Genomic DNA, 13,789 nt, shown 5'->3' with positions numbered 1-13,789 from the left:
CTACCCCACCCGCCGTTGCCCCGGCCGGTGCTGCCGGACGACGGCTCGGCCGCTTCACCAGATGAGGCCCCCCCCCCCCCCGCTCCCCTCCGCGCGACCAATTCCGCCGCTCTCCGCTCGTGGCCGTTGTCGGGGCAAGGCTGCCGAAAGTCCCGTTGGTTGACTCTGTCGGGTGGTGGAGGGCTATAGTCATGACAAAAAAAAAACATCCTTAAAATATCACGAGTTGAATTACGCACGGGAATAACTCCTGGCGAAACTTTCCGCGCGCGGCGTTGAGGATCCCTCGGCTGGCCCTCCTCTCTGTGCGTCGGTGCGGGTGGAGGGAGCCGGAGAGGTGGCGTGGCACGGAGCGGCGCGGAGCAGCCGTCGGGGAAGACGGCCACGAACGAAGCGCCGCCGCCGCAAATGAGTGGGGCCGCGTCGCGAGTGAGCGGTGGCCGCGTTTCATGGGCGCCGACTCTAATGATGGCTAATGCCTCGCGCGGCTCCCGTGCGTGGCCTCCGCGCCTTCCCGACGACGGTGCCGCGGCGATAAATATCCATTCTGCGTTCGTCGTAAAGGAAATGCGCGCCGCGTGAAGGATGGTGCGTGCTTCGCTGGAAATGTAAATGATATAATTTTGGGGGGTTTTTTTTGCCAGACTTCTTACGCTTTCCAGGCAAATTGTAGGGCGGGGGTAGGTGGGTGGGTGGGTGAGGGGCGGGGAGAGGTGGTCTCGTCGATTTTTCTGCCCCCCCCCACCTCACCTCCCGTGACGGTGTGGCGGTCCTGCGTGTAATGTAATTCCCGCATTGCGCCCGAGCATTTTAAATGATGGCACAGCCCACCTACGTTGAACGTATGTTGCCACGGCGGAACAAATTACGCGGAGACACTTAAGTGCGTGAGGGGCGGGCATTTTTTGGTGGCCTTGCTGCAGATTGAGCTCGCAGCGTGATTACACACTCCAGTGGCCCAGACAGAGCAATGAAATCGTAATATAAGGTGGCGCCCGACTTTGTTAATTAACAATACCAACAAACGCCACTGCTGAGCTACTGTGACCATTTGCTTTTCGGCGGCACACCTGATAAGCCAGCAACACCCCCGCGTGTCTGAATTATAAAAGGCAGTTTCTTTCGTAATCTAAATATTTTTTTAATCATATAAAACCGCCTTACAAAGCGGACGCAATTTTTTTCTCCATAGCGGATGGTTGGGTTTATTTGCCGCACATGCAAATCACGTCCCCGCAATAAAAAAAATGTGCACGGTTGATGCGTTCGTTGATTGCTCCTTCTGTCCGTGACGTTGGGACTCATCCTTGCCACACAAGTTATCACGGTGAGGTAACACCTGACCTCCACACCACCACCACCATCATCATCATCATCGGCAGCAGTGGCAGGAACAGCAGAATCAATAACCACCAGCATCATCATCACCAGGAGTGGTAGCAGCAGCACAAGCAACACCACCAGCAGCTGTAGCTGCAGTGGCACCAACATCATCAGCAGCATCATCAGCATAATAATCATCATCAGCACAAGCAACACCACCAGCAGCTGTAGCTGCAGTGGCACCAACATCATCATCAGCAGCAGCACAAGCAACACAACCAGCATCATGATCCGTGACAGAAGCAGGAGCAGTAAGTAATGACACCTCCAGCAGCAGCAGCAGCAGTTATAGCAGTGCGGCGTCATCATCAGCAGCAACAGCAGCAGCAGCGTCTCCCGCGTTTTGTTTTGCCTCGTTTGTTTGAGGGGGTTGGGGGGGGCGGTTTACTGGCCTTTAACAAGTACTTTATTCGGTGCTGGCGTAGCGTGCTCGCTCGCTGATTGGTTAATCGCCTTCACCGGTCAGTTGGAGCGATTATTTTTATTTAATGGGAAGAATAATAAATGGCTTGTCTTGGCCCTACAGCTGGAAATGAGTTTTTAAGTAATGAAACTCATTTCATGCGCGCAACCATAAACGATTGTGTCAGCCTTGATGGACAGTAGTCATTAAGTACAGGGCAATGCAGACCTGCACGGAGCATTTTATGTCTTTAAAACAATCTACAATAATGGATTATGGCGAATAAAGAGGCACTGTTTTAGTATTAATATTTCAGCAAGCTCATTCTTATTCCGCTTCGGACCACCAATAATTTTTTTTCTTTTTTTGCGCGACGCTCTGCGGTGCGATCGTGGCGTTTGCACGATTTGAGAATGCACGCGAACGTAAAAGACTCGGGTGTAATAAGGGCCATGCGGCCGTTGTTATTATTCGACGCGTTTGGCTTACAGAAATCCATTTTTTTTCTATATATAAATGATTCAAAACGTGCGCTGTTTACTCTTGGGCAATTCCACGGTGGCAGTTTTGGTTTCGGGCCCTTATATTGTGCACATTTATTAATAAGTCATTTTAGCAAACAAAATCTACCGCACACGGTGGGGGCCACCCCCCTCAATCTCCCCCCCCCCCACACACGGGCAACTTGTTATTTACTCAGTCTCCACGTGTTATATGCCCGAGTCTGCCAGCTGCCAGGAATGCAAACTGCTGCCCCCCCCATCCCCCCCTCTACTCCCCCAGCCCCCTCTCAATTTCCCCCCCCCAGCGCAAAGTTTGATGCCCTCTGCCGACGACGAGGAGGAATAGCGCCGGTAATTCCTCCGCTATAAACACGATTCCCCACGGGGTTGCCTCGTCCCTCTGACACCGGGTCGTCTTCCGCTGTCCATGCGACGCCAGCTGACTTAGTCCGAGGTTTCACTGCCCTGCTGCTGCTGCCGCCGCGGCTGTTGGTGCTGCTCCTGCTGTATACAATGAAATGGCCACAATGTTGACACTTTGTAAATTGCCGGTCGAATTACTGACTCCATTGGCACACCTGTGCCGAGGCAACGCGGGGCCACTCAAGTTACGGGGTGGTTCTCCATTGGCGATCTGCCAGGCTGAGCCAGAACGAAGCCGTGAAACTCAGGCCTTCACGAGACATCTGCATCTGGCTCTGGACTAAGCGCACTGAGTCAAGGAGTGAGGTCAATACATAATTTTGGTCGTACATTGGCGTCAGTCTGGTACATTCGAACGTGCAACGCTGACTTTGAGCGTTCGCGGTAGGCGACGTCGGTGGCACGGCTCGGGTTCTGCAGTGGAAAAACAACCCCGGCGCCTTGCTGAGCCCGCGCCAGGCTTGCTTGGCATGGCCCCCTAGCCCTCCTTGTTTCTACGGTGGAAAAAGAGGTGTTAAACATGCCTGCGTCCATTCTGCGCCAGGACGGTGATGTCACACACGACTTTCAAGGCATGATGGGAGGACGGGTCTTATGGGCCCAATCATGCATTTGTTGCCTTGAAACTACATTTTGTCTATAATTGTATTGTTATTATTGTTTCCAGCCTTCATACCTTTATTTGTTGGACAAGTTTCTCATTGTTTACAGAAACTGGAGGTTTATTTTGCGCAGAGCTGCAAAGCGCGGCTCTGTGCGTCATAGGGATCGGGTCAGGAGTGAGTGGTTTGAGCAAAATAATCGGGCGAGCCACTGGCCTGCCCGCCCGCCCGTCAGAATTTCTTGAATTTCTCAAAGCGTTTAGTAAAAACAACTGTTGGATGAGGCAGAAACACGGGCGCGAGTTGTGAGTTGAGCGGAAACCAAAAACTTTTATTTTCGTTCGAGAGTCCTTTTGCAAAAAAAGATAGAGAGAGATTAAGTGACGTCTCATTACTGCGGCCCTACAGTTCCTAATCCGGTATGCAAACGGCTCCGTGGATTGGGTTAGCTCATTTTCAGCTCGTGTTATTAAAGTAATTATTCATTTTGCAATGGTAAGCCGTAGTGGTCCTGTTGAGTTCTTTGGGCTGAATATTTAACAACCCTCTAATTTAACAAATGTAATTGGGTTTTGCGAGAGAAATCTCATTAGGTTCTCAGAAGGTGTCGTTTGCTCCTCAGATTACCCTGTGTGTTGCTAACCTTCTGGTTATGGTCCTATCATTTACTGCAACAGTCATTAGCGTGAATAACGGCCCAATTTATTAATTCACTAGACCTTTAATTATCCGATATTATGCGCCAGAGCCCCGAGCTCTTAACAGAAAACGAATTAGAGATAATCTTCTAACCATAGCGGGGAAGAATAACCCGAAGCGTGTGTGCATCGCCAAAATTATATTTTCGTGGAGTTCAAGAAAATAAAGCAGTTGTGAGCTCGATTATTTAGTGCGGTTTTTTTTTCATTCAAGTAGCGTTGTGGTGAAGGCCTTGGCCCTGAGACTGGGCAAATCCCAGGGATGCCACCGACGGTCCTAATCTGCTCGAGGCTACGCGGGGGGGGGGGGGGTGCACCGTGGTAACTCGGGGGGGGCGGGGGCGGGGGCGAGCGGGGGGTACATGCATCTCATTGGTTCCGTCCACCGGAAGGGGGCAGCAGCAATTGTACGAGCCATGCTGGAAATGAAAGGAGATGTGGAATTTTACAGCCACCTATAATAAATTGGTTTTATATTTCCATCAGAACGGACGTATTGAGCGGTTCGACATTTCACAGTTGTGGCTGTCTTTCTGGATTAAGAGATTAAGAAGAAAAGTTAAACTGTGCTGCTGTTTTGGCTACCTCTGCACAACCATCGAGCCGAGGGCAGGGCGGTGGTTGTGGGTCATCTGCCAGCCATCTGAGTCAGTCGACTCAAAGCACCCAGGGTCTGTCCCATAACCTCCTCCCAGTGAGACTTCGACACTTCACGTGGCCTCAAAGTGCACCGAGCCTGGCACAAGCGCCGTTGGTGACGTCACCGCCACTTAGGGCCAATGCCTTTTGATGTTGGTGGTGGGTCATGTTGAGATGCATGTGCAGGCAGCCAAAGCCGCCACAAATTTGAACTCTGGAAAGTAATATTCGGTGTTCAAATACATTTTTAATTCTCAGAGCCGGAATTTCGCTCAATTGCGTGGAAATCTAAACTTATCCTAATTCGTTTGTGTGCAGTCAAGCAGTGTGACCAGCCCTTCAGCTCGCTGTACTTTGAGAACTCGGTTTAACCACAGGCAGTTGCCGAAAACCCGCCCGGATTCGAACCCAGGACATCAGCCTTGTTAGCTCAGCCCTCTGACCTCAGAGTCACCCGGCCGCCTCAGATCCCGGGAATTCAATAGGATTAGTTGCATGTGTTTTGTACATTAAGGGGTTGGAATGCTTTTGGAGCGGGGGGGGGGAGCCCCCGCATGTGAAAGGAGCTGTGGGATTAAAGCTCTCGGGGGGGGGGGGGGGGTCACTGGAGCCGTGGGGGGGCGCGATGCTGGGGCGGCCACGGCAGTCGGCGTGAGTCTCGCAGGGGCATTGCCGGCCATTCGGTGGATCTCAACCTGTTTGGTGTTCTGGCTCCTACCCCCCCAATCAAGACTACCGTTGCCTGCTCAGCCTCAAAAACATCGCCATTTAGGGAGACAAAGGTGGCTGTGCCGTGCCGGCCTTCGTAGGCGCTACTCGCTAACACCGCTTGTCCCAACAGTCTGTTGAGGCTACACGGGTGATCTTTGTCTTTGGTGTGGCTGGCGCGGGTATAACACCCATGATTGTGCTGCAGGGGCCCTACTTCCCCACTGCCCTGACCATGCGCAACTCGGAGCAAGTCGATCAAACTAAGAGCCTAATAATTGTATAATTTAATTTTTTTTTATTTCAGTCGCTGGCGCTGTGAAGCTGATTTGCCAGCCAACTTCAAATTGCCGTGTCAAACCGTCATGAAATAATCAGCGCTTCGACCCGGCTTTTCAAAAGCAAAAAAAAAAATCGGAAATCAAACAGAATTTTCCACACATTCATCACCGCCGGTTCGCAATTAGCTTGTTTGGTTTGGCTCTGTCATGGGCGATCATCGCGACTCCAGGCGTCTCGAACTGCAACAATAAATAACAAAGCTCCGGTTTGTGTAATTGCCAGCGCCCGGCACGGACCTCACTCCCGGGCCCCCTTCTTCGAGCTCCCAGGGCCAGCGGCCGCGGGGTTTGTTTGGAAAGGCAACGTTTATTTGTTCGGGAAGCACTCGACTGCGTGGCTTGCGGTTCCTCGGTGCTTCTCGCCCGCTGCGTTTTCTTGACTGCAGTTTCACGGTCGGCCCGGGCCCTTAAGTCGTCTCCCTCCTCGTTTCACTTTTGTTGGTTCAGTAAACAAACTGAGTGCCCGACGCATCTTTTGATTATGTCCACCTCTAAGTGGGTCTCTCTCTTCGGTGTGGATTTGAATTGAGTAGGAGCTGTAAGTCGGCAGGGGTCAAGTTGGAGTCTGAGTCGGCGGTCAAGGTCATCTGCGCCGATTCTCAACCCCCACCACAAAGGCAAAGATCCCCCGTATAGCTATAACAGACTGTAGGGGCGAGTGCTGTTAGCGAGCACCTATTAAGGCCGGCATGGCAATGAGGGATTGGGTGGCCAGCACCAAACCCGGCCGCCTTTGTCACCCCAGTGGCGATGTTTACACACCGCACCAAATACTCATTCGAGGCTGAGTCGACCTAGGGGAGGCCCAGTACAGGTTCAGATAATCGTCACTGGTGTTGGCCATGAGCGGGAATCAAACTCTGGTCGCTGGGTTCATAGCGCAGTACGCTAACCGCAAAACTACCGCTTCCCACAACCCCAACCCACCACTGCTCATCCATCAACCCTTCACCAGTCCGCACTGACCAGCGTGGAGTAGTGTGGTGAAAACATGTGACGGAAAACGATGTTGGGTTGGGCCACCATCGAGAAGTGCACTTACAAGTGGCTGTAAATCATAATTGTTAAATACACATCACGAATCTGTTTTTTTTACTCACACGCTCTTAATTTGGTTCCATTCAAGCTCTGAGTAAATCCAGTTAGGGCACCACAGTGGCAAGGAGATGTCAACTACCTCGCCTGGTATACAGGAGGTCGTGGTTTCAGTCCCGACCCTGACGCCTGTATTTTTGGAGTTTGCGTGTTCTCCCCGTGGTCGCGTGGGTTTTTCTCCGGGTCGTCCGGTTTTTTCCCTCCACATTTAGAATCGACGTGCGTTCAGAGTATTTGGCTGTTAGAAAGTTTCACATGATGAGCCACTGCTTCGTTGAGCTATCATTTGTGGCCAGTTCGCTTCTGAAAAACAGCCATGTCGCTCAGTGGGCCTTATTTGGTAAATAAAATAGTTGATAGGATTTTTTTGATAGTTTAGTTAGCATAAAAAAAGAATCCTCATCAGTGGCTGTCCATCTGTGCTACGAACCCGGCAACCTGCGTTTGATTACCGGCTAACATCAGTAGCGCATGACGTCTCAAGCGTTCTGTGTGCCCATCTTCCCCAATCCGGAGTGACCAGCTTGGTGAAGTATGGTCAAACAATCCCCATGACCATCGGTGGCTTTTGGAAGAGTGGCTATGAATTTAAAGTTGAGCTTCTCAGCTCAGTGTAGCTTTGACGTCGCTAAAACTGCTTATACGGAGCGGGCATTTTTCTTTAGCAGCAGCAGCAGCAATAATAATAATAATGTCACAAATTAACAAAAACAGAAATCAATCATTTAATTAACAGCACAAAAGAAGTGTATTTTTCCATCGGGTGAAAGGCAGCGTTGTGTGGGTTTCCTCCGCACAAAGACAAAGATCTCCGGTATAGCCTTAACAGACTTGCAGGGGCAAGTACTGTTAGCGAGCACCTATGAAGGGCGGTACAGCCACTTTGTATCCCCAGTGGTGATGTTTACACACCGCACCAGGTACTCATTTAAGGCTGAGTTGACCTAGAGGATGCCCAGGACCTGCTCAGACAATCGTCACCGGTGTTGGCCGTGAGCGGAAATTGAACCCGGGTCGCCAGGTTCGTAGCGCAGCGTTCTAACCACTACACCACCACTCCTCCCCACGTACGCACGCACATGCACGCACACGCACGCACATGCACGCACGCACATGCACGCAATGCACGCACGCACACACATGCGCGCGTGCGTGTCGACACACGATATTTCATGAAGATTATGCGTTTAAAGGTTGTTGGTTTTTTTACAGGTGTTTCTTTGTCTCGTGTGGTGCAATTTCGCAGGTCATTTAACAATAATCTCGTGGATGTGTTTTAATTCAACTTATGTTTCGAATTAAAAGCGACTCTCTTGGCTTGCACAACTGCCCTATTTTTCTTTCCTCCTCTTCGATGGCTGATTTGTAGGTTTAGGTTGTTTTGTTTTTTCTTTTTCTAACTTTCCCAATCAAAGCACCAAAATCATCGCGGGAAAAACGCAATTTCAGACTCGACTTAAGATTTCAGTTGTTCCCGTCACGCGCGCGACGTGGCCACGGTTCGTGTGGGATGCACACATCACCACCACCGCCGCCGCCCACTTTAGACGGAGCCCGATTAACGCCGCAGGGGCTTTAGGGGCTACAGCCTAGGGCCTCGGATTTTGAGAGCGTCCACACCCCCCCCCCCCCGCCAAAATATAGATCCTGTATTCTGCCTTATTATAATTGGGAAGGTGTGTGTGTGTGCGCGAGGCCAGATTTATACCACTGGACATCTCTGAACCACTGCACATCTGCGAAAAATAGCTTCATAGCTCGTCGGATTCCTCCAGCGCAAATAAAGATTCTGATTCTGAGATGCGTGTAAATGAATTGACACTGGGCACGCGTTGGCAGCGAGAAGCATATCTCGTCGTAAGGAGACATTCCGTCCGCTCATTTATCTTGTTGTCCATGTGTAGTGACATGGAATGGGTCACTACGTAGCATAGCGCGGGTTGCTGGCAGAGAAGGGGATCTGCAGTTGCATCGGCCCTGACTGACAGCAGGTCACGTGACAAGCCAGAGAGAGGGATGTAAGGGAAAAGTGACAGAGGGGGCACGTGAGGGAAGCCGGGAACCCGCTGGTAGGTTCTAGAAGGGGGCGTGGCCAGGGTGGAGCGAGGCCACGCCGGGAGGATAAAAGGGGACCCCGAGTGAAGACTCGGGCCTGTCGCTGTGAGTGGGATCCTCTCGTCGTGCTGCCGGAGTCTTCGTCGCCGTCTTCACCTTCTTGGCATCGTCAGTCAGGCAGTCTGCCAGCTGTCCTGACTGGGAGTTATAGTGATCCCTTGTAACTTGTGAAGGCTGTTAATAAATAGAGTGCCTCCTACTCCTAGTGTCTCCGAGCGCGTCACTACACATGCATCAGTAATCGAGGCACCTCAATGTTAACCGGTGGCGTGCACTACTGGTTCAACGTGGGAGGGTGTGGCTGCGGTGTTCATGTTCACACGCGCCACCTTCGTCCGTCTTGCCCCGAGTTCTCTTGACACCGTAGCAAAGGAATTTGACTTTGCGTGAAGAGGGTTTGAACTAAGAATTCCAATGTGGATTTCACGCAGACGAATGCTCCCTTTGCAGGCCGGGTACTGAGTCACCTTGTGCCCACAGGGACAGCTGCCACTGGGGGTGCCCTTATCGAAAATGAGACGTAAAACGCTACCAAGACGCCCCGGCATGTATGCATGTTTGTTGAACTTCTTTCGCACCGTACGTAGTAACCAACCGTGCTAATCATAGGTGCGGGAGAAGGCATGCGGTGCTCTCGATCAAAAGCAAACCGCGACCGCTGTGCGGTTTGAGTGAGAGATTTTTAGAATGCCTGTATGTGCGTTCGTTATGTGCTTGCTGTACATGGGGTCACGTGATGGCCTTGGACAACCTTGCATGCAAGATGTTCCACCTCCAGAGATTGTCCAGGTAAAAATCTTTCAATAAAGAAATACATTCATTTTTTTTTACCATTGTGTTAGGCTCTTAGTTATGGGCTGCATTACGCTATAGGCCTTAGGGCCTTTGCACGCGAACTGTTCCATTTAAATACATTTAAACTCTATTAATTGTGTGTGTAACCACAGGAAAACCTCGCCGACTTTCTTTCAGGAGGATCCTGGCAGATTTTTGCAGTGGAGGGGGGTGGTGTCGCTGTGTACCTAATCTGAACTGAGTGATGTGCAGGTAACTTTTCAGCATTGCGATGTTTTTGGCCGATACCAGTTCCCTTGTGTGTTGGGTTTTTGTTGTTGTTAGCTATGGAAGGATACCGGATAACACAAGAGGTAAAGAGAATGTAGTTATTTTCATTTATTATTATTTAATTCTATTATAATTTTTTTACCTACGTGACTTTACCGAAAAAACCTAAGAGTATGAATCCTTGCAGTCACGAAAGCTTCAAATCTAGAATTAGGCGAAGAGAACCTAAAAAATATGAACTAAATGCCACGCAAAAAGGCGCCCGAATCTGGAATTGAACCCAAGCCATTCTTGCCGTGAGGCCACTGCGCCACCACCACTCTGCCACCCTTAACTCGGCTCTTTGGCCATAGCTGGAAGCGTCGATGGCACTAACGTCGCGCGCCAGCCCCCCCGCACAAACCTTGACATTGTCCCCGCGTCCTGCGCCGCGTGCGTGCGTGCGCAAAAACACACACGTGCATTTTTCCACGACCGCAAACGTGAGCACTTTGAAAAAGTTTGTCCTGCAATTAGGCCGATTAGCGAACAAGTGTGTAAGTGATTAGGCTGTCCTCTTTGTTCAGGGCAGAGCCGCTCCGCATGCCGACATTAAATCGCGGCGGAACCGGCGCTGTGGCCGCGCGAGCGACGAGCCGTATGCCTCCTCCTCCTCCTCCGTGCCGAGCTCCGCGCGTGGTAATTGCCACCGCACTCGAGCCGTGCAATCTGATAAACCCCCCCCTGTCCCCCCCCCCCAAAAAAAAACCCAACTCCACATTTCAGTCGCCCGACGCCGAGTGTGGAGCTTCAGCGAAGGATTCTTTACGAAGGAGGAGGAGGAGAAGGGAAATGAAAGTGAAGCAACCCAAGCATCTTTTGTTTTCTTCCCGTGGGCAAACCGGAGAAAAGTTCTCGCCCGGCAACGTGCACGGCCCGCGATGGCGCGCCGCAAACACGCCGCAAACACGCCGGTGTGCGCGCGTGCGCCCGCCTGCCCGCCCGTCCGTCCCTTTCGTGGTGAGCAGACCGTACCCCGCGCGCGATTGTGCGCACGAAAATAAATAATGAATAATACATGACCGCCGACGTAAATAAATAATTTTTGGAATGGCTCTGGCCTCGAGCTGCCCTGCAGGAGGCTGGCGAGCGCTTGTGTGCGCTCGGTGTGTGTGCAGGGCGCAGGTGTGCCACCCAGACTCGAAATTTGGAAGCCATTTCCTCCGCGCGGCAATTAAAATACAAAACGATGCACTTTGGAAGTCGTTTAGCGTCTAATTTGTAATGGCATCTCAAGATGCTGCACAGAAACAGAGGGCATGTTTAGTTTATGGAGTGCAAGAGGCAGTTGATCCTAGGCCGAGGTTAAAAGGGTTGCGTTGAGCTTGGACTTGAACAGCGGCAGGGAGTCGACAGCACGGATGCCTGAGGGAAGGGAGTGCCAGACAGTGGGGGCAGCACAAGAGAATGGGCGACCTCCTGCTGAGCGAAGGTTGAGTGTGGGCTTCAGCCATAGGCGGAGTTTGACGTCTATGTTTGGGGGGGTGGAGGGGGGGCAGGGGCTCGCTTTGTCCCTCACATTAGGAATCGCGGGTGCATACAATTATTTTTGTTAAATCTTAATTGTAAACTATTGAAACGAAATAAATAAAGGTGTCAAAACTCCGCCCATGGCTTCAGCAGAAAATATTAGTTACTGGAGCGGAGAGTGCATGACGGGGAGTGGATTGAGATGAGAGGGAAGAGGTAAGAGAGTGCATGACGGGGAGTGGATTGAGATGCGAGGGGAGAGGTAAGAGAGTGCATGGAGGGGAGTGGAGTGAGATTAGAAGGGAAAGGTAAGAGAGTGTGTGGTGGAGCAGTGTAGAGTGAGATGAGAGGGGACAGATAGGCTAGAGTGAGTGCACAGAGGATCTATAAGATGATGACTGATCTTGAAATTGATCCAGGATTGGATTGGAAGCCAGCGAAGGGATCAGATCATGGGGTGACGTGGTCTCGTGCAGAGGGAGAAGCCTGACAGTGACTTTAACATCATTTGGAGATGCCTCCCATTGCTCTTTTACGGCTATTCATCGTCATCATCAGTCATGATGGATCCAATGCTGGATGAAGACCTCCACAGAGCCGTCGCCATCATTGTCCGTCTTTCGGGCGCAACGCAAAAAAGGAAACTTGAACGGTGTTGGGTGAAACACGTCCCCGGCGGTCAGCTCTGTCAGCTTGGAGACTGCTGAGGGGAGCGGAAGGGGGGGAGCGTTGTGCACGCCGGGGGTGGTTCAAGAGGGCGAACGTGGCGATCCGAGGCTGCGACGCCGCAACCCCAATTTGGGCGTTCATCATCGGCTCGTTTCTGCCGGGGACAGACGCGTCTCCGGCGCACGGCACCGGAGTTAATTCCGGAACTAAAGTGGAGCCTCTAACCAACCCGATTCCCCGAGCGGAAGGTCATTACGGGACGACACTTTGGCAGATCTTGCGCGCAGTAACTCATTTCAGCAGAGAGAAGAGGGGGAGATTTATCCAATTGTGTCACTTTGTCCAGATTGATACAGATTAACCCCGCGAGCGATGACGACTACGACGACGATGGGAGGGCGGGCGGGCGCCGCCGAGCGACCTCGCGTTCGCTCCCGCGACTGCCGCTCCCGTCGCGTGTGGGAGCCGACCCTCGGCCCTTTCCCCTCCACGATCCCTCTCCCTCCGCCGGCCTGTGTGGCCGCACACGGCTCGTCTGAACCCCCCCCGCGAAGAGAAACAATCGCGACGGTTCGAGCGGCCTACGCGCCGGCCCGCCGAGAGCCGGCGTTTTGGCGGCGAAACGGTTAACATTGGTCTCTCTCAGCCGGGTTCATTTGTCCCGATTTGACGGAGCGTCCGAAAAAAAAATGCAGCTCCTGCTCAGATGATTTTTCATTTCCTGCCACTGTCTCAGCTCGTTGGACTTTTCCCATTCCGCTTCTCATTGCGTCGGTCTCGGCGCGTTGCACCTCAAGCCCGCCCGCCCGCCGCTTTCGGCGCGACGGCGGGATTTACGGGCCGCCTTCAAAATGACCCTCCCGCGGGATTTGGGGCGGCCCAGGTTTAACCGGCCCTTTCTGCCTAGTTGGCTTGCGTACATACAGTCTTCCCCGGCGCGGCCCGCGGTGCGGGCAAACGGCACGGGGGAGCCCCGCCGGGGCCCCCGGCGAACCTCGCCCGTTGCCGGCCGTGCTCGTGCACCGCCGCTAACGGCCGTTGCCGTTTGCCTCGGGAGCGCATCACGCGCGTGATGTTTGACTTGAGGAATGTTAAGGCTTGGAGGATCGGGGAAAACGTTAATCAGGCATTATTACCGAAAACCATTTGAGGCTTGCGGTGACACAACATCAATTCCTATATTTTGTGAGAATTCTGATAAATCAATGTGTTGAAACGTCTCGTTCTTAATTGATTTAACGCTAAATGTGTGGCTTATAATGAAATGCATTTCTTGCTGAATGCGGTAATTTGAATGATTTTTTTTCGTCCGACTGTAATGGCTGATATATTTACATTCGGCGGAGATATTCAAATTCAACGCTCGCCATAAAAATGATGCAGAAACACATCGCGCGAGGAGGACGCGTGCCGGCCGGAAACGAATTTAGCGACGGCAGAAAAAAGGTGGGCGCCACGTTGGCGAGATGTTCACTCTCTCGCCTTGTATGCAGGAGGGCGTGGATTCGATCCCGACCTTCATGCCTACTGTGCGTGGAGTTTGCGTGTCTCTCTCCGTGTGGCCGCGTGGATTTTTTCTCCTGGCCCTTTGATTTTCCTCCATTTTGAAACGTGCGTTTAGAGTATTTGGCGGCTC

The sequence above is a fragment of the Lampetra planeri genome, chromosome 33 (genome assembly GCF_965212315.1).
Source record: "Lampetra planeri chromosome 33, kcLamPlan1.2.h2, whole genome shotgun sequence".
In the NCBI taxonomy this organism is placed as follows: Eukaryota; Metazoa; Chordata; class Hyperoartia; order Petromyzontiformes; family Petromyzontidae; genus Lampetra; species Lampetra planeri.
This window is presented reverse-complemented; position numbering follows the sequence as displayed.